Raw genomic sequence first — 22,434 nt, forward strand, 5'->3', positions numbered from 1 at the left:
CCAACATTTGGTGGTCCAAAAGCTTTTCAGTTGGGAGGCCGTGATCCGAATCGGATCCATAAATGACTGTCATAGAATCGTGACTAAAACAGGTCGAACAAAACAGCAATCGAAAACACCCTGAACCATTGGCCATGGCAGCCGGCGCGGAACGACGAGGACCTCAATCAAAGCGCACTGACCGAGGCCCATGGAGACGTCGTAGGAGGTCGATGAAGCCCCTGGGAGCCCCGAAATGGGAAAAGGAGCTGATTTTCGATGCGCGTTAGGGAAAACAGGGCCAAAATGGTAGGGCTTAATAACTCGGTCACATTGGGAGCCAGAGGACCGTGGGCGGAAAAGCGAAAAAGCGCCATCGTACGAAGGTGGGACCCACACCCTGGAAACCAGCGGCTTGATCGGGGCGCCCTTGAACAGTAAGCGGTTTTGGAGAAAACAGAGCGAGCACCCTCTGTGATCGACGCGTGGCAGTGAAGGAGAGAGAAAAACTGCTGCGATCGCGCGTTATCGTTCGAGCAAGTCAACCACGCTCGACGTGCGAATGACATTGGATCTAGAGGAGCCCAGATCAGATGGCTGTGATTGCGCCCGATAGACAAAGCAAAATTTACAGGGGATTAAGCCGTGATTTAAGAAGATTTGGAATCCATTGACCGCCACAATGGAGAAAGCAACGAATCGACGAACAGGCTGGCACTTTTCCAGTGAGGACACATGGCTACTTCTTGAGCGATAATGCTAATGCCGAATAGGGAATTCCAAGCACACAAGCGACAGGCGAATTGACGCAGGCGGGAGAGGAACCGAACAGGCCTGGAGGCTGAATGGTTAAAGCCACGAATAGAGACAGTGAACAGGATTCAGACGAGAGAGATCAAAGAGTCTAAGCGACCAAGAGAGACAGTGAACAGTGAACCCTGAGAGGAGGACTGAGCACAAACAGAAGTAAAGCCAAGTAGAGGAGACAGAGGGCCGAGCTGACCACAGGCAGCATCAAGCACCAAAGAGCTTGAAGAATCAAGCCTTCCCATAGGGGAATCTGTCTGGATTGAGCATCACAGTTGGCTCTTTCCACTGTAGACCAAAGGTCACAAAGCTGGTAGGAAGAACAAGAGTTTGTGTACTCCAAGTGGCTTGGGGAATCCAAGAACCACCCTACCAAGCAAACTCTACTTCAAGAGAACTCATATTGAGTCCCTGCATTGTAATTTCTCTGTTGAAAGACATAATAAAACAAGGCCACCACTGAAGCTGGACCGGAGACGTAGCCCTGGAGAATAGGGTGAACTCCTTATTAAAATTTGTTTGTGTCTTTGTGTTGCTTACTGCATTTCTCTGTTGTCTTTCCATTCAAAATGTCTGTGTATTAGCAATCTGATCGATCTGTTGTTTCAATAACATAGAACACACACCAACACATGAGTCTGTAATACCTTTTGTTTAATAAATCTTAACTGAGGTCACTCATAGGGTGATTATGTTGGAAATAATAATGAGAGGGGGGGGTGAATCAGTATTATCTAATTCTTTTCAATATATCTTCCAGATTTATACTTTAATTTATTCTTCAGATATTGATCATTAATTTGTATGTCAGTACCATATAATAATGAGCAAGAACAAGAAAAACAAATAGTCACACCAAAGAACATCATATATAAGGTGGAAACCCAATGTGGGTGAAAACTACCTGCTACAATATGTCTCTATCTTCTTTCAATTAAAAACTTCTTTTACAATGATTTTGTACTGGTACAGTCCTTTACCAGTATGCAGGCTGCAACCTGCAGAGAGCTACAACCCTCTCTCGTTTTCTAGTCTCTCCTGGAAGGGAGCTACAACTCCCTTAGCTCTTGTACTAGCTGAACTACTAGTATGTAGGTGTTGACCTACTTCTTTTCTTCCAAGGACCACGTTTCATAAATTTTCAAACTGGATCCATGAACATCAAATAATCATCAAGTACATGTGAATCAACCAATCTCATTTTACAATCACCCAATGAATCAACCAATAACTTCTCAGAATGCAGTAACCAGAAAAGCAATACCAGTAATCTAAACCCAGAACTCTGCAGCAATAGATAAAAGGCAGCCAACAAATATTTCAAGAAAAGTCTACAACTTCACCAATAGAAACCTGCAAATATCCGGAGTTCTTCTGTGTCTGGACTGCGCATCTCCACACCTGCAATGTCTACCTGACAGCGTACCTCCGCACCTGCGCCTTCTGCTGTGCTGCGTACCTCCGCACCTGTGCCTTCTGTTGCGCTGTGTACCTCTGCACTGCGCCTTCTACTGCGCTGTGTACCTCCGCATCTGCTCTGTGGATCGCTTGCGGACCTCCGAATAGATCCAAATTAACGGTCCTCCAATGTGCCACAGACAGTCAGATCCACAGATCTGATCATGCGCCAGAGAGATCACGACCTACCAATAGATCCGCCTTACAATTTACAGTTTTCACCTTGATTTAGATCTAGCTTTTCAAACCGATCACCCAAAATTTCAGATCTTGAGATATTCAAATTTCACAAGTAACTAGCCAAGTGATCTCCTTTCCTTTTTATAGGCAAGCCCTTACTCAAACCATGGACCAAAACCATAGAAAACCAATACAAGGGACCCAAAAACCGGGGTTCAATAATTTAGATGCTATACCACGGACCAAAACCATAGGATCAAACACGTCGAACTAGATACCATGGACCAATTATAAAAATTCCCACGTGCACGCGCTTCTCTGCATTGAAGTGAGTGAATTTTACGCCCGCACCTTTTGTTCAGAGAACCTACGGGTATGCTCGCACTTCTTGTTCGGGGCACCTGCGGGTCCGTAGCTTTTCTTAAGCTCACCTGCGGGTATCTCTTTTTCTATGATTTTGAGAGCTTGAACAAAGATTTGCCACTTGAGTGAGTTGCCATCAAGTACAACACCTGTGCCATAGTGCCAAACCTGAATCATAATGCCAACAGATTATCAGATCATGGGCATCCACCAAAAGGAGGTCTCCAAAATCAAGGCATAGGTTGTATGCTTCCCTTTTTAGCTTATACATACATTTGATTTTCACTTTCCATAGTTGTGTAAATTTTTATGCTATTAGTGTAATGTTCCTTAATCTGTTAAGTAGTTTATGTTTGATGTATGCCATATATGCTCTTGTTTCTTGCATGGTACTTTGATATTCCTTGCAAGTACCTATACATGAAGAACAACTAAGGAATGAGGCCTGGAGCGAACGATTCAAAGCCATCACCAAGGATCGAGAAATTAGCATTAGAGCGAGGTAGGTTTCTCCTTCTCTCTACATTTTTCAAACATAAACTAGGAAAGTGTATGCTAGTTTGTTTAGTTTGTTGCTATACCCACTCATTGGGCTAGAGGGATCGCCTTTGTCCACAAAGGGGATTTTCCTTCACAACACTATTGTTGTGCTTGTGGGTTGAAGCTTGCAATGCAATTGTATATGTGTAGAACATGAGTCCTCATCAAATTCTTGAGATGAGTAAACCAGAAGAAACCTTTTCAAGTAAGAAAATAGATGTGGAACACTTCAAGATCATTGGTTCATCAGTTTACTATCATTTTACCAAGGATGCAAGGAAAAAGCTAGATCTAACAGCTGAGTTGAGCATATTTGTGGGGTACACTAATACACCTCACAACTATCGGGTGTACATGTCATCTCACAGGATGACAGTTGTTCATAGATATGTGAAGTTTGATGAAGAGAAGGCCATGAGATGTTCCCTTGAGAGGAAGGTTCAGTTACTTGCACATGAGGATCTTTTGGCTCCAAAGGAAAAACCTTAGGATGATGTGGAGCAGCCACATGCAAAGGAGCAGAGAGTGGAAGCACCCACTCATGCAGAGACATCTAGAGATGGAAGGAAGCACACCATAGAAGCTAATAGATTGATGCATGATGCTAGAGAGAATGTGGGAGCACCCACATCATAGCACAAGAAGATGAGGTCACTAGATTAGTACACTAGCTACATGGATCTGATGAGCGAGAGTGTAGAGACTGAGCCATCCTCAATAGAGGAAGCATTGCAACAACTAGTATGGGTTGATTCCATGGTAGAGAAGTATGACTCCATTATAAGGAATAATTCTTGGGAACTTGTCCCAAGGCTAGAGGACAAGTCAGTAGTAGGTTTTAGGTGGATCTACAAGGTGAAGCAAGCATCATATGGGAGTACCAAGAAACACAAGACCATATTTGTGGCCAAGGGGTTATCTTAGGTGGAGGGAATTGATTACGAGGAAAAATTTGCTCCAATAGCAAGGTGCTTTTCAATCAGATCTATTCCAGCACTTTTAGTGCACATGGGATGGAAGATACATCAGATGGATGTGAAGATAGCCTTCCTCAACTGAGTGATTCAGGAAGAGGTGCAAATAGAGAAGCCAAAATGATTTGAGACCTTCAACATAGAGTTGCATGTGTGCAGACTCAAGCGAGTTTTGTATGAATTGAAAAAAGCACCCTGTGCTTGGTACACTAGGATTGACAACTATTTCACTAGTTTGGGCTTCACCAAAAGTGAAGTAGATCCAAACCTTTACCATATTATGGTTTAAGGTAAATTATTAATTATAGTATTATATGTCGATGATTTAATTATATCAGGCAATGAGAAGTTAGTCAAATATTGAAAAGAGGATCTTGCAAGAGAATTCAAGATGAAGGGTCTAGGGTTCATGCATTATTTCCTTGGCATGGAAGTATGGCAAGGATATGAGGAATTGTTTGTCTGTCATGGAAAGTATGCTTAATGAGATACTGAATAAGTTCCACATGGAGAGAAACAAATCCATGGAAACTCCTCTAGCAGTGAATTGGAGGAAGGAAGATGTTAATTCAGGTGAAGTAATGGAGGTTACTATTTATAGGCATCTTGTGAGTTCACTTATGTACTTGGTGAACACATGACCAAACATGTGTTTTGCAGTTAACCATCTTAGTCAAGCAATGGTTAAGACAGCCAAACTCTATTGGAAGGAAACTAAACATGTGTTGAGATACCTGTGAGGCACCACTCAGTTTGGTATTTGGTACAGACGAATAGAGGGAGTGAAGCTGCAAGGCTTCATAGATGTAGATTGAGCAGGGAGTCCATTAGACAGGAAGAGCACATTGGGGGGAATCTTCAATTTTGGGTTAGCAACAGTTTCTTAGTATAGTAGGAAGTAGAGGTTAGTTGCACTCAGTTCAACAGAAGCAGAGTACATGGTTTCTAGTCAAGCATCTTGTGAGGCTATTTGGACGAGGAAGATCCTTATTAGGTTATTTAGTCAGCAGATGGATCCTACAGTGATTTACTGTGACAACCAGAGTTGTATCAAACTCTCTAAGAATTATTTTTTCATGATCGGTCCAAGCATATCAGCATCCGGTATCGCCATCTCAAAGATTGTGTGCAGAGGCGGATCATGTTGTTGGAGTACATTCTTATAAATGAACAAGATGCAAACATCTTAACTAAGGCTATGTCAAGAGGAAAATTCAATTTCCATAGAGGCAGGATTGGGGTATCAGATAATCCCTTTCTTGTTGAGAGGGAGTGTTGAAAATGCAACAAGAAAATCCTAATTTAATTTTCCCTTGAATTAAATTAGGAGGAAAATTGTAATTCCACATCACAAGACAACTTTTATGAGTTAACTAAGTTAATTTGACTTAGTTGGCTTAGTTAATTTGAGTTGAGGGTATAACCCGATTCATGTAGAATGTATCCTACTTTATAGGAGCCCTAGTTGAGTTTATTTTACTGAGTTAAAGTCAATTAAACTAGTTCCAACTGGAGAAGGAACTAGTAGAAGGTCTACTAGTGGGGTGTTGGTTCACATGTTCAACCAGTTAACTGGTAATTTAGTCATAAATAACTCATGCATGTGTGATCTGAGAGTTACCCAGTTGAGATTGGAGTTCAAGGATAGTGTACTATTAGTTGTATAATCATCCAAATTGTATAGGTGGTGCATGCAGTCAGAGGAAGGCCTATGATGGATTGCACAATTCCAATTTAGGAATTTCCCTAATTAATAGGGGCTAATTCCCAAGGAAACAATGCAAGGAAATAAGGACTTGGGCAAGTAGAAAATTGGTTACGTATTGGCGAAGGCTTGTCTAGGAAGTTGTGAGATAGATAGAGATAGTGCAAAGGTTACTCAGGCTTGAGCAAACCATTGTAATCTTCTCATATTTTCTGACTAATGCAAGATATAGATACCATGGGTTTTTAGTTGTGGCTTTCCCCATGAAATAATTATGTAATGTGTTGATTGAATTCTTTCTCTTATATGCTTCATGATTTATCGATCAATTAATTACTTTTGCTAATGAGTAGAGTAGGTTCAAGTATTTTGTTTTAGAAAATTACATAAGCAGTTTGAATCTACAAGGAATTTCTACAAGTTGTGTTCTCATGGCAGGCACTACAAGAATATGTAGAACATCGTCTGGGAGGATTATCAACTTACTTGGTAAGGACTAAATGGTTTATCAACTTCTCATCAAGAACTCAGTGATTTATCAACCCTTTTTAGCAAGCACCCCAGTGCATGTCCACCCTTCCTAGTGGTCTATCATCCTTGCAACAAGAACCTGAGTGGTTTATCAGCTTACGTACAAAGAACTACATGATTTATCAACTTCCTCAGCAAGCACTTAGTGGTTTATCATCCCATTTTAGAAATCTCTCATAACCCAATTCCTCCTTTGAGCCTCCCACTGATATTTCAATATTGGACACAATAGTCCATGAATCAATATTGGTAATTACATCCCATTAGTCTTAGTAGACTTAAACCAATGTGTAACGCCCTTACTCTGGTGCTCCATGTGTGCTTCTCTCTCTAGTCTTCTCTCACACTATTTGTCCAACGTTTTCCTATTCGAGTCTCTATTCTTCTTTTCATTCTTCTTTTTTGCTTTAGACTCTTCATGCCCCCAAGGGACTATTGGCTTCCCCTCCCCTTCATGTTATAAAAGTGAGGGAGAACATGGGTGTTGGAAACCAAGACAATACTAACAGGGTGGTTGAATCAGTATTGTAGGAATTTTACCAATTTAAAACTTTATTTCTCTTTGTGTAGGAGCATTAGGACACCATTAAATACTTCAAAAATTAATTGAAATAAGCATGAAAAAAATTAATATCATCAATGTCAATGGAACATACAAAGAACAAATAAATTCTTCAAAATTTCTCTTCAATTTGTTCTTAAGGCAAGCTACAAATTTCTATTACAATTCTCTGGATACAACTAGTAGGACACTACAACTCCCTGATTTGTCAACTCCAACTGAATGTGCTACAATCCAAACTATTTACCAGCAACCACTAGATGGAGCACCAACCCATGGTCTACAAGTTACAATTTGCTTGACACTCATTGGTTCATCTTTCATCCATTTTCATTCTAGAGCAATGAATGCCTTCACTAGTTTCAAAATAAATTAATTTCTTCAATCACCAACACCTTCAGCCATCTCTAATTTATGAGAAACACCAGTAGCTTCACCTCAAACACAATTCTCCACAAAAACATATATATCTCACATGCTTGCTCAAGCCTTCTTATAAATAATTTTTGCTTGATATATTAACCTTATTTTCTTTTCTTGTATTGTTGCATGCATTATTATTTTTAACTTTGTCCTATTCAAAATTTTCCTCTGACTATGTTCACCAAATTCTCAACCTTCAACAAACATTTTCTGCAAGTTAAATTGAGTTATTTCACCGATTTTAGAATTTTTTGCCTTTAATAGATTTTAGCAATGCTTCTTCTATTTTTATCCACGGTTAAATTTGGCTTTAACCACCAAATTCACTGCCAAAGTGATAGTTCTCCTGAAATTTAACTTAAGCACCTTCTCTCAGGCCCTTTACCTATTTTTCTGTAATAGGACTAGGTCTTTGCGACCACTGGCTAGGCCTTTTAGGTGATAAGCCCTTTTTACCTATCGAGGGCTGAAATTTCTTTATTTTAAGCTTCGCACCCTTTATCTATTTTTGCGTGAAATTCCCTGTAGAAAATCCGTGATAGGTTAGCCCGATAATGCAATATAAATCAAAGAAAAATACTATAACCTACTTCAACTACCAATTTGCGAAAGCTTAATGATCAAGTTGAAAAATATAACCAGAAGAAGAAGAAGCAATGGCACAATACACATGAAAATACTTTGGGGAAAGTCTCAGATAAAACCCCATACTATTGTATTATCATACATGGTGGAAATACATAGGAATTATACAAAGCCTTAGCTCTCACAGCTAGCCAACTCTCAATACAATCCTCATAGATGCTCACAGGAAACCTCGGCTTCTCTCCAGCCTTCCTCTCTGCCCTCTAAGCTCCTATTTCCTTACGTTGTTCCTTGTGGATGATTAGCCTCTTACCAAGTGGAAAGACAAGCCTTCAAAATTGTGCAATCCTCAAGGATGAATCCTTGACTACATGCATGAGTTTTCTCCATGAGAAAACACATGCAACTAACTCTACATTGTCCTTGAACACTAATCTCAACTGGGTCTTTCTCATAATAGACATGCATGAGTTTCTGATCAGGGAATCTTTAGTTAACTAGACTAGCACTAGTTGAGTGCATTAATGCATCAATTGACTGTTAACTCACTATTAGTTCCTCAAACAGTTTGGAACTAATTTAACTCGACTTAACTCAGTAAACTAAGTTAACTAATTATAACTCAAATATAACTCAATCTTATCTCCTTAATTTAAGGGATAACTCTTGCATGACTTTAGAAAAACTTCCAACTTGAATTTCTCCAACTAATTAATTTAAAATAAATTAATTAATTAATTCCAAGTAGCTGTTAAGACTAAATTCGTTTTTAATTCACAATTTAATTCAAGGGAAAATTAAATTGGAATATTCTTGTTGCCATATTTCAACACTCCCTCTCAACAAGAAAGGGATTATCTGCCACCCAGATCCTATCTCTATGGAACTCGAATTTACACTTTGACAATGCCTTTGTCGAATTGTCAGCATCTTGCTCCTCTGTCAAAATATATGGCAACAACATGATCCTCTTGACCTGTGAAAATCCACAGGCAACAAATATTTCCTTATTCTTCTCCACACTACCATCAATAGCTTGCTTTACCTTGTAAAGCCAACGGGAACTCACAATTGACTTGTTATCCGGTCTCGGAACAACGTCCCAAACACTGTTACAAACTATGGAGTCATACTCCTCCACCATAGCATCAACCCAAATTGGCTGTTGCACTGCTTCCTCAAAGGAAGATGGCTCGGCCTCAACACACTCCCCAGCAAGGGCCATGTATCCAATGTACCTCTCAGGTGACCTCCTCTGTCTGCGCTGAGAAGATGGTGCTCCCACATTCTCTCTCGCATCCTCCAACAATCTGTCAACTTCTCTTGTGCGCTTCCGTCCATCTCTAGAAGACTCTATTGGCATTATGATGCATGTGTTGTACTTGATGGCAACCCACTCATAGAAGAACATCTCACGTATTTGTAACTAGATGAATCTACAGAAGAGATATCAGATGTGACTAAATGCATGGGATGCTGGACAGCTCAAAGGAATCAGATGATAGTTCTCAGTATGAAAAATTAGCTTTGCCATCAAGTCGTTGTCCTTGATGGCAAATCACACAGATGAAAGATCATAGTACAGTAGGTCAGTAGCAAGGAATTGATGATCAGACTACAAGAATGAAGAGAGAAAAGTATATACGCAGGTTCACTAATGCAAAGGTGCGTATACACACGATATTGCTGACCAAAAGTCACATATTTGTATGCATACACATTCATGCACGGAAAGGCGCGTACATGTGAAAAACTTATCTTTTGGTCCATGGTATTTAGTCCGACATATTTGAACCTATGGTTTTGGTCCTTGGTATTGCGTCTAAAATATTGAACCCAAGTATTTGGTCCAAGGTATTGATTATTTATGGTTTTGGATCATGGTATTGAGAAAAGCCTAAGACTATAAAAGGAGAAGAAGATCATTAGGCAAAGGTATTGAAAAAGTCTTGAATATCTAATGAAGTATGAGATCCAGTATGCAGGTTATGGGTTCATGATGCTTTGCTAAGGAGGAATCTAAGCGGTTGATGGAGAACAAGATCTAAGGATAGATCGGGATCTAATGGCTTGGAATGAATCATCTCTATACGGTTTGATCATGCTTATTCTAAGATCTGTATACTGACGCATGTAATGTTCTGTAAATGTTATGAGTATGACTGATGTCTGGAACAACTACAAAGTTATGAGAGAATATTTGTAGATCTGTACACGGGTTGACTTTGGTGAAAGCACGTATGTATGAGAGAATATTTGTAGATCTGTACGCGGGTTTGGTTTGTCATAGTAGCATATACATTATGATATATCATATTTGAAGTTACAGTTGGATCTGGTTATTGTTGCAAAGTTCTGTTATCTGTTCTGTGTTCTGGTGACTGTGCTGTTGACAGGGTTTCAGTGTTTTAGTGATTCAGAGATTGATGATGCTATTATTGATTGATTTTGTGCTTCAATGATATTGATGGGTCTAGTATGAAAAGGGATGAAACGTGGCCTTCAGATTATTGTCTTGTGCTTTAAGAGTATCCAGTCTAAAAATGTATGAAACATGGTACCTGGAGAACGAGAGAAGGTTGTACCCTTCTGTAGGTCGGCACCTACGTACTAGTACATCAGCTAGTACAAGAGCAAAGGGGGTTGTAGCTCCCTTCTAGTAGCAGCTGGAGAACGAGTAAAGGTTGGAGCATTCCAGTAGGTCGGCACCTACGTACTAGTAAATGGATCGGCTAGTACAAGAGCTAAGGGGGTTGTATCTCCCTTCCAGGAGAGTCTGGAGAACGAGAGAAGGTTGTAGCCTTCTGCAGGTAGAAGCCTGTGTACTGGTATAAGACTGCACCAGTACAGAAATATTGTAAAATGAAGTTTCTTATTAAAAGAAGATAGAGAAGACTTGCAGCAGGTGGTTTTCATCCACATTGGGTTTCCACCTTATATCATGGCATTCATGTGTGCTTCTTGTGTGTGATGATCTGTTGTGTTTTACTACACCTACTTACTATTCATGTGGTTAATGAAGTTCTGATGCACTAACTAAAGATCAACATTTAATGGATTAACTGAATCAAAAGTATTCTGGATATACACTAGTTGCATTAGACACAGTTGCGTATACACACGGATTCACTTAACTGAAGTAGCATATATGAATCTTAATATGGAAATGAAAAAGTTTTATTGATTTGATAATACTGATTCACCCCCACCTCTCATTATTATTTCCAATAGACTCTGCTTGAGTGGATGTCTCCACTCTTGGAACCTCTACATACAGCTACTCTACATCAGTCTGAGGCTCCTCCTCCTTAGGAACCAATAGTTCCTCCACATCTTATAGTTGGAGCTCCCTCTCAAGGGAAACTCGCATGGCCTTCTACTCATCAAACTTGAGATGTCTGTGAACCACTGTTCTCCAACTGGTAGGAAAGTACACCCAATAGTTGTGAGGTGTATCAGTGTACCCCACAAATATTCCCAACTTTGATGTTGGCTCAAGCTTCTTCCGTGCATCCTCTGTCACATGGAAATATACCGATGAGCCAAAGATCTTGAAGTGACCCACATCTGGTCTCTTACCAAAGAAATCTTCCTCTGGTGTCTTCATCCCAAGTATGCGATGCAGGCTTCTATTCTACAAATAGACCATTGTGTTGCATGCCTCAGCTCACAAGTGAAGTGGTAGGCCTTGGTCATGAAGCATTGCCCGTGTTGCCCCTACAATAGTTTTGTTCTTCCTCTCGGCCACCCCATTCTGCTGTGAGTTATGAGGTGCCATCAACTCTCATTTAATTCCTTCTGCTACATAGAAGTCCTTAAACTCTTGAGAGACATATTCTCCGCCATTATCGCTTCTCAAGGCCTTGATCTTCTTCCCTAACTCTTTCTTGACCAAATCTTTGAACTCACAAAACTTTGTGAATTTTGGGTCCTTCTTCTGCATGAAATAAATCCAGCATTTACGAGAATAGTCATTAATGAAAATCACATAATACCTTTTCTTCGTTTTGGATGCCATCGAGAACAATCCACACAAATCAGTATGAACTTACTCTAAGATAGCCTCTGCTCGACTATCTCGTTCATGAAAGGAAGACTTGGTGTACTTTCCCAAGGTACGACCTTTGAATGTGTCAACTTGCTCAAGTTTACCTTTGGGAAGTCCTGTAGATATCTGCTCCATTATCTTCAAAACCACATGATGCAAATGGCCCAACCTCCTATGCCACAACTCACCAATGTCTTGGCTTTGCACCAATTCTGATTTCATACTCAATGCTACACAATCATCTACCTCTATTTTATAGAGATTCTTCACTCGAATCCCTATCCTCTTGGTCTGGCCCGTGGCTATGTGTCTTAGGAACACCTTTCCTTTATCGAAGACAACATCGTAGCCTTTGTCCTCCAACATCGTGACCGATGCCAAGTTCTTCTTCAATCCAAGCACATACATCACATCTGTCAAGGTGAGAGGAGCTTCATGCTCCCTTTAAAAAGAAACCGCGCCCACTCCTAAAACACTATACCTTCCGTCATCACCCATCTCTATGTGCATCTTAAGGTCTTTCTCCTCCAAGGCACAAAATAAATTTTTATCATCGGTCATGTGGAATGAGGCTCCACTGCCAAGATACCAGACACAACCCATCATCGATGACACCATGCATGCGATGAGGATAAAGTCCATTTTGAACTGAGTGGCTAATGCCACACCTTCCGATCCTTCTAAGGATCCCTTCTTGGACTTCTTTGATGGGAAATTAGTCGCATAATGTCCCATATTGTGACAATTAAAGCATCTTACTTTAGACATGTCACCCTTATTCCCTCCATGAGAATAATTCAATTTTAAATGGGAAGCCTTCCCCTTCCCTTTCCTTGCCTTATTTGCTAAGGCCATATTTTCTTCATCATCATTCTTGGATGAAGAACCATCTCATGTGCTCCTCCTGATCTCCTCTTGCATAATATTTGACCACAGTCATTCCCAATCCAGAAGTTTCTCCCTTCCATTCACAGAGTCTTGGTAGCTTTTCCAATTCTTTGTAAGGCCAAGGAAATTGAGGCTCACCATATCGTCATCAGCAATAGTTATTCCCACACTGCCACGCTCATCTCTGCAGGTGGTGAGCTTGTTCAGATATGTGGAAATAGTATCGCTCTTCTCCATCTTGATTCTTCGAAGCTTATCCTTGAGCACCAATTTCCTCTGGTCGCTACTGTTCTGGTAGAGGTCCTTCAATGTCTTCCACATTGAAAGTGGAGTATCCTTCCCATGGATACTTGAGACCATATGGTCTCGAAATCCCTCAAGGTTGATCCATCTCTCCTTTGTAACACACTTCTTGCACTCAGCCAACTCTTATGCATTAGTTGAAGTTGGCTTTGGGATTTCTTGATTAATGAATTCCTTCAAGCTATTGTCTTCTAATACAGCCTCCATTCTATCTTTCCATGCTATGTAATTCGAGCTACCTTCCAAGGCATACTCGAGTCTCAAGCCATAGAATGCCATTGGCCAACCTTGAAGTATGATATGAATTCGATTTGCACCTGTAACCCTAAACTTCAAACTTCAAATTCTCTTCTCAGTATACTATTCACAGTTCTGATACCATGTAGAAAATTTGTGATAGGTTAACCCGATAATGCAATATAAATCAAAGCAGAATACTATAACCTACTTCTACTATCAATTTGTGGAAGCTTAAAGATCAAGTTGAACAATATAACCAAAAGAAGAAGAATCAATGGCACAATACACATGAAAATACTTTGGGGAAAGTCTCAAATAAAACCCCACACTATTGTATTATCATACATGGTGGAAATACATAGGAATTATACAAAGCCTTAGCTCTCACAGCTAGCCAGCTCTCAGTACAATCCTCACAGATGCTCACAGGAAATCTTGGCTTCTCTCCAGCCTTCCTCTCTGCCCTCCAAGCTCCTATTTCCTTATGTTGTTCCTTGTGGATGATTAGCCTATTACCAAGTGGAAAAACAAGCCTTCAAAACTACACAATCCTCAAGGATGAATCCTTGACTACATGCATGAGTTTTCTCAATGAGAAAACACATGCAACTAATAGTACATTTTCCTTGAACATTAATCTCAACTGGGTCTTTCTCATAATAGACATGCATGAGTTTCTGATGAGGGAATCTTTAGTTAACTAGAGTAGCACTAGTTGAGCACATTAATGCATCAATTGACTATTAACTCACTATTAGTTCCTCAAACAGTTTGGAACTAATTTAACTCAACTTAACTCAGTAAACTGATTTAACTAATTACAACTCAAATATAACTCAATCTTATCTCCTTAATTTAAGGGATAACTCTTGCATGACTTCAGAAAGACTTCTAACTTGAATTTCTCCAACTAATTAATTTAAAATAAATTAATTAATTATTTCCAAGTAGTTGTTAAGACTAAATTTGATCTTAATTCACAATTTAACTCAAGGACAAATTAAATTGGAATATTCTTGTTGCCATATTTCAACATTCCCAAGGGTGAAGCGCTATGTCCATAGCCTTTTCTAACCTAGCTTATTTATTTTAACTTCGCAAAAAAGCTTATGTCGGGTTATCTCCTCCAAGCCATGCTATCATGTGGGGTTTCCTGCCTGCTCTGTGATTGGTTGTCACTATCCTCCGTGTCTTGCCACTTCTTCTCCTATCGCATTCCCTTTGCACCCTTTCATAACACGTCAGGGTCATCCCTATGAGATGATGTGTCCTGTGGGGTCCTCCATGCATTAATCTTATTTGTTTTCACTCTACCAACCTATCAATGCCAACATGTCTCGGTTTTCACTACCTAACTCTTTCTCTTTGTGATCTATTAGAAACTCATCGGGCTCCAACCAATGGGATGATATTACTCTAACGTCACATGTGCTACATGTCGACCTATGATTGGTGACACGTGTCACTTAGAAATGGGTCTTCTGGTTGCCTGAAAATGCCAAAAATGTATGACACATGTCCACCACATCATGCTAAAATCATCACCCTGCATCATCTCCTTAGTTCCAATGATATACTACAAATTGACCTTTCGAAGGAGAGAGAAAGGGTCCCTTGATACTTGGTTTTGCAAGCAATTTCCTTTGTAAAAAAATTGTTAAAAATTGTTGAGTTCAAGCCATTTTCTTCTCTTTTTTTTCGTCAAGTCGATGCTCTGTTGCACTGCCTCCATGTTATGCCTTCAAGCTTTCTTCTCTGGGCTCACCCTCAGTGGGTTAAGCTGTTAGAGTGGGTACATCTTTCTTAACACTCATTTCTTTGTGCTTTGATTCCATGTCCCAACACTTTACTTTTGTGCCTTCTTTGAATCCTCTGGGGGGTAACTGCAGGGTGGGCTCCACCAACGCCCAAAAGCAACACTACCCATTGCTTCACTATCGACCTCATCAAACCGATCCTTAGTTTGGCCATTCCACTAAGATTTTTCATTGTGTTTGGCACTTCTACCAACTTTAGCTATATGACAAAGGGTTCCCAAACTCCTTCTAACTCTACTATCTTTGACTTGAGATCACCAAACTTTTACTAGCTCTATCTTTTGATCCAAGAGGTCATTTTCAAACTTATGCATACCACTGGAAATCTATTTCTGAGCTCCTTCTATCTGAATGGGTTCCATCTACATTTGAGGTGGTTTATTTCTCTATAAAATTCTTCAAAGTATCTACACCATTACTACTACCATGTTGATCCTCAACCTTCTTCTTGTGCCTAGAACCTAATCTCCTAAGTCCTTTTTTGACACATGTGCCAACTGTTGACATTGATGGGCACCCTATTGCCATCAATGGAAACATATTTCCAAATTCTCCCCCCTTTGGAATTTATGGAAACACCAAGATCAAACAAAAAATCCTTATCAAATTTGAGTATCTCTTTTGAATGTTTCTCCCCCCTTATATGCGCCTCTCTTATGTTTTTTTGTTTCTAATGTGATGTTGTTGATTTTGTGGCACTTTTTGTTTCTTGATCTTCACCATATATCACTCCATTGTTTTATAATAATGTAGCTCTCTTCACCTTTATTTTTGTTTATTCATTACTAACTCTCCCCTTTTACATCAATGGAAACGACACCAACATGCTCCCCCTGTCACTGTGCTCCTACTGTCAACAATATTTCTTTGTCATGTTGGTCCCATGGACCTGGAAGCTTCACTTTGATATGATGAACATACAACCATCTCCTTTTTTCCTCTTGAAGGAAAAGCTAGTGTAGGGGGGTAAGAGAAACAACTCCTAATCTTTTCCTCAAATACTCAAACTATTCTCTAGGGATTGGCTTGGTGAAAATATTAGTAACTTTTTCTTTTGAAGGAACATACTCTAGCTTCACAATATGATTTGCAACTTTCTCTCTCAAGAAGTGATACTTGATTGTTATATGCTTTGTCTTGGAGTTAAAAAATGGATTATTTTACATGCTTATTGCACTTGTGTTCTCACAAATAATGGGAATATCATGATCATAGAACACTTGTACATCCTGTAAGGTCTACTTCATCCCAATATTTGAGTGCAACATGAAGTTGTTGCAACGTACTCTACTTCAAATGTAGATAAGGAAATGAATGCGTACTTCTTGCTCAACCATGAAACTAGGAATTCTCCAAGAAAGAAAACACCACCACTTGTGCTCATTTGATCATATACATCACCTACCCAATCAGAATCAATATAAACAGTTAAGGAAAAATATTTACCTCTGGGGTACCACAATCCATAATCCATTGTTTCTCTAAGGAATCTAAGAATCCTCTTGGTTACCAGTAGATGGCTTTGTGTAGGAGTTGCTTGGAATATTCCAACTATAACAACATTATGCACCATGTCTGGTTTTGAAGTTGTCAAATATAAGAGGCTTCCAATGATGGATCTATATAGAGTCTGGTCCACTGTTGGAAATTCATCCATCTTGCTAAGTTTTCAACCTGTCACCATTGGGGTGCTTACTAAAGAGCATCCTTCCATGCTATGTTTCTTCAACACTTCTTTAAGATACTTGTTTAAGAGATAAAAATCCCTTTGGTGGTTTGCGCAATATTCAATACAAGAAAGAAGGAAATCTCTCAAGGCATTTCCATCTCAAACTTAGCCTTCATATATGCTGTAAATTCATTGGTCATCAATTCTAAATCACTAGCAAAAAATATGTCATCAACATATACAACCACAACTATAAGTTTTCCATCCTTTGCATTGACATATAAGTTGTTGTGAGTTGCACCTCTTTTGAATCCACACTTAAGTAGGTAGTTGTCTAGCTTGGAATACCAAGCTCTAGGGGCTTGATTGAGACCATATAATTCCTTCTTGAGTCTACAAACATAATTTGGTTTTTCTATCAGCTGAAAAAATTATGGCTATTCTATGTACACTTCCTCCTGTAGTTCTACATTGATAAAGGCATATTTGACATCCATTTAATATATTTTGAATTTCTCAAAGCAAGAAAAAGCCAAAAACATTCTTATTGCTTCTAATCTAGCAACGGGAGAAAAAGTTTCATCAAAGTTGAGTCCTTCTATTTGAGCATAGCCTTTGCATACCAATTTAGCTTTCTTTCTCACTATTTCTCCACAATCATTGAATTTATTCATTAAAACCCACTTCTGCCAATGACATTCTTATTAGTAGGTATTGGAACAAGTTCCCAAGTCTAATTTTTCTCTATTTGGTCCAATTCTTTATTCATTTCTTTTAACCAATCTTGACTTTGATTGGCTTGTACAACATCTTTTGGTTCCTCCATGGACAACAGGGAAACATGTGCTTCTGCAAGGGGATTTAGTAGCTTCCTTCTTATCTGCACACTAGTATTTAATTCACCAACAATCATATCAGTTGGGTGGTGTTTTTGTACATACCTTTGGGATATTTGGCTTGAGGACTGGAGGTTTCTTCATCATCTTCTTCTATAGATGACTCAACATGCTCTTCACCAATGTTGACTAGTTTATCAATGTTGTTTTTTACTAGTTGTTTCTCTTCTTTCTCAACTTATTCATCCACTTTAACATCAATACAGTCAAATGTCCTCTTAGTATTTTATTATACCATCTATATCTTTTTTATTGTGTGAATATCCCAGAAAAATTCCTTCATCTACTCTTCCATCGAATTTTCTAGGTTTCTCATCATTTCTCTTGATGTAGCATCTACTACCAAAAACTCTGAAGTGTTTGAATGTTGCAGGTCTTCCTTACCACAACTCGTAGGGAGTTTTGTCACTATTCGGTCTAAAATTAGATTTGTTGAGGATAACAATTGTTGTATGAACAGATTCTACCCAAAACCTTGTTGAACATTCCTTTCATTAATCATGGCTCTAACTAATTGTTGCACCAATCGGTTTGCTCTTTCTGCTACACCATTTTTTTGGGGAGTCTCTACTATTGTAAATGGCCTTTCGATGTCATTGTTCTTGCAAAATTCATCGAAATCTTTTGAAGTGAACTCTCCTCCATTATCAGACCTTATGCTTTTGATTTTGCAATCAAATTCATTCTCATCCATGGCTTTGAATTCTTTAAACTTCTCAAAAGCTTCAGATTTATCTCTGAGGAAGGAAACCCATGTCATCCCACTAGAATAATCAATTATTAGCATAAAATATATTTTACCTATGGGTGATTGCATTGAGGATGGCCCACACAGATCCATGTGTACCAGCTACAATGGCTTTACTGATGGATTATCTTTGGCCTTGAATGGAACTCTAGTTTTCTTTCCCATTTGGTAGGATTTGCAAATAGTATTCTCTACTTTTGAAAGCCTAGGAAAATCCTTAACATCATTTTCTTGCTAAGCTTGACTATCTAATCAAAATTTAATGTCCAAGTCTTTTAATCCATAACCAAATCTCATCAATCTTTGACAAGCAACACCTCTCTATCTTCTCTTTGAGCACATAGACATTATTATTTGTTCGCGCAGCTTCAACAACTATCTCACATGTGCCTGTAGAATTGATTTAACATTTCTTGGATTTAAATATCACATCATAGTCTTGATCACACACCTGAGATACACTAAGAAGGTATGCTTCAACCCATCAACATATAAAACATTATTGGTTTTTCCTTTTCCATTTGATAGAGCCCATTCCTTTCGCAACAATTTTTCCTAGAGCATTGTTTCCAAAAGTCATTTTACCTTTGTCAATAGGTTTCCATGTCAGAAAATTGCTTCTTGTAACACCCTCCTCCCATATTTACCCAAGTTAACAAGTCTGTTGGGGTAATCATGTGATGAGAGGCTACTACGATCTGATTCAACTCCTAATGTACATTTAGGGCAGTGGAACAAACACAACACAACCAACCTAACTTTCTACACATGTCACAGAACCTACAGGAGCCAACCAACCCTTCCAGGTGATCAAACCCTTAAACAACTTAACATTTTACTAACCTATAGCCTCAGCCGCTCACATGACATGGGCATGCATGTGATTGGGGCCCTTCAGTCACTCTCATAGCATGGCCATGCAAGAAATGGGGGCCTTTTTCAGCTAGTTCAGAGCCAACGATCCCAGATTCTATGCCACTTTTCAGGGCTAGGTCTCAGGACACTTCATGGAACTTCCAGAAATTAAAAGTAACATCAAAACAATGATACAAATGCAAACACTTGAACAAGTACTTGATTGGACCCCTACTAGCCATGACAGACATTTCGTCAAACATGTCACAAATATGCATTCTACAAGTCATAACAACATATCTGAGTATATGGGTCTCATACTTATCTGATAAACACTAAGAAGCACTGATGCCTTATCACATTAGTTGCATTATCATATATTAGGTCATATATTCATTATTCATTCATTTACAAATCAAAACATGATGAGAGCCATACATCATCACTATCATAAAACATACTCATAACCATCATATAAACAAAATAAATAACAAGGATACAACAACCATAAATGCCACACATGAACCAATACATTTTCTCATAAAATACCAAGGAAAATGAACTCTTATTAATGAATACAAAATCCAACCATGTATGGGACTTTCACGAACCACCCAACCATATATTGGCTTAACCAAATCTTTCTTTCAACCAATCACCCCCTTGCCATATTCCAAGCATGAATGTGGGACTCATAACCAAAAAATCAACCAGGGATTCCCGAGGCTACACCATCTCATCATCATTAATAGAACCAGACTTTACCGCAATCCTCACCAGATCACTAGGCCCTAAACAAGCATGGATGCCACCATATTTCTCCACCTACACTGTGAGGAATTTTCGTCTATCTTAGTCTCTATGATTTACCACAATCCACACCGTATTACTAGGCCCTAACCAAGACTCTAGTCTTTTGGCTTTACCATATATCCCATCCCATGATACTTAGGCCCAATCGAGGCTCCACCTTCTAGGCCTTACCATATATCCTACCATTCATCGACCAAACATTCCTAATCTTGATATAGAGCACCCACCTTTATGTTTTAATTTATATTTCTCCATTCACCGGTCGAGGATTCCTAGGCCCACCAAGGGGACCCAAAATTTGGCTTTACTACAACCCACAGTCTAGTTCAGGGATCACTAGGCCATTTGTTCTTTATTTTAGAGACCACCTCACTTAGTTTCAAATCCATCTGGAAATCCATGTCAACAAAAAATATGAGAACCCATCACACCATGGCTATTCGAAAATGGAAAGGCAAGGTTGAAAAACATTGTCACAGCTAGAAAAACCCATGACAATGACAATAAGAGAACCAAGAGCACACATTCATAACCATGCATGCCAAAACTAGCAAGGAAATCACACATCTAAATCAATACCTACAAATAATTTTGTTGTAATTGCTTGATCTTGTTTTTCCTTTCCTAATCCTTGCTTTCCTTTTCCTTCTTTTCTTTTCTTGATCCAATGTTGAAGTGCTTCAAGAAAAGTCTAAGTATCTAAGAGTGTGAGATAGACAGAATAAAGAAAGAGATCCAAAAATGAACTGAAAAAAGGTTACAAACTGATCCTCGGAAGTAATGAGGCATCTATTTTCTTCAATTTTCCATTATTTTCCTTCATTTTCCTCCTCACATGCAACCAGTGGCCTTTCACCTTCCTTTTCTCCTAATTTCCATTATTTTCATAAATAAAATGCCAATTAATGCCTCGTGCCTTTCCAAATCCTTTGTCATTGTCTTTGTCAATTTCCTTAGCCACAATAAACCAAATGAACACCCACACTAGGATGTTTTGTCCAACATTCAACTTGGAATAAGTGCCCCATAATTATGGTTATTATTTTTCCTTTATTAACTTTTATTACATGGAATTTTTACTAGGGTTGTGACAGAACCCCCCCCCCCCCCCCACCTTGGGGAAACACCATCCTCGGTGTTCAATGACACCTACAACCAATAAGACTGCTAAAAGCAAAACATACTGCCCGTGGAGCTTTATAACTTAGCTTGATGTAGTATTTACAATGATCATCATGTTGAAAATCAAACTAGCATGGCAACATAAAAACATGAAAACCATAATCACATGACACCCATACCTCTTATTGTAGCTTTATAACACAACTCATGGTGGTATTTACCATACGTAGATGTACATATACCAAAACATCACACTAAAACATATACCAAAAAATTCACTCAACCATTGAATAAGGAAGGATACATAGCCCATATTTGATCTGTCATCTCCCATGTAGCTTCATTGGGCCCAAAGTGCTTCCACTAAACTTTAACCTACTCGATTACTTCGTTCTAGAGCATGAGCATCTTTATATACACTACACACTATGATTTTGGCTATAATTCTCCATCTGGCTCCACCTGCAATATATACTAGTCAATCACATGTTCATCATCTTTAACATACTTCTTAAGCAATGACACATGGAAAACATCATGGACTTTCCTTGTTGGAGGCAATGCAATTCGATAGGCTATTGGTACAATCCTTTCAAGAATCTTGAAAGGTCCACAAAACCAAGGTTCCATCTTGGCACATGATCCAACTCGCAAGGATATCTTCTTCGACTTGATGTGCAAATACACTTGTTCCCCAACCTTAAACTCCTTGAACAACTTGTTCCAATCTGCATAACCTTTCTATTTGTCTTGTGTTGTCTTCAGATTCTTCTTTATTACCTGCATTTCCTGTTCCATTTCTACCAACATATTTGGTCCAATCAACACCCTGTTCACTGGATCACTCCAACTGATGGGAGTATTACAACTTCACCCATACAATGCCTCAAACAGACTCATCCTCAAAGATTCCTAATACCCATAGTTG

The sequence above is a fragment of the Pinus tabuliformis genome, chromosome 5_2, assembly GCF_031772625.1.
Source record: "Pinus tabuliformis cultivar Carrire ecotype Pingquan chromosome 5_2, CPIR1, whole genome shotgun sequence".
NCBI classification, from domain to species: Eukaryota; Viridiplantae; Streptophyta; class Pinopsida; order Pinales; family Pinaceae; genus Pinus; species Pinus tabuliformis.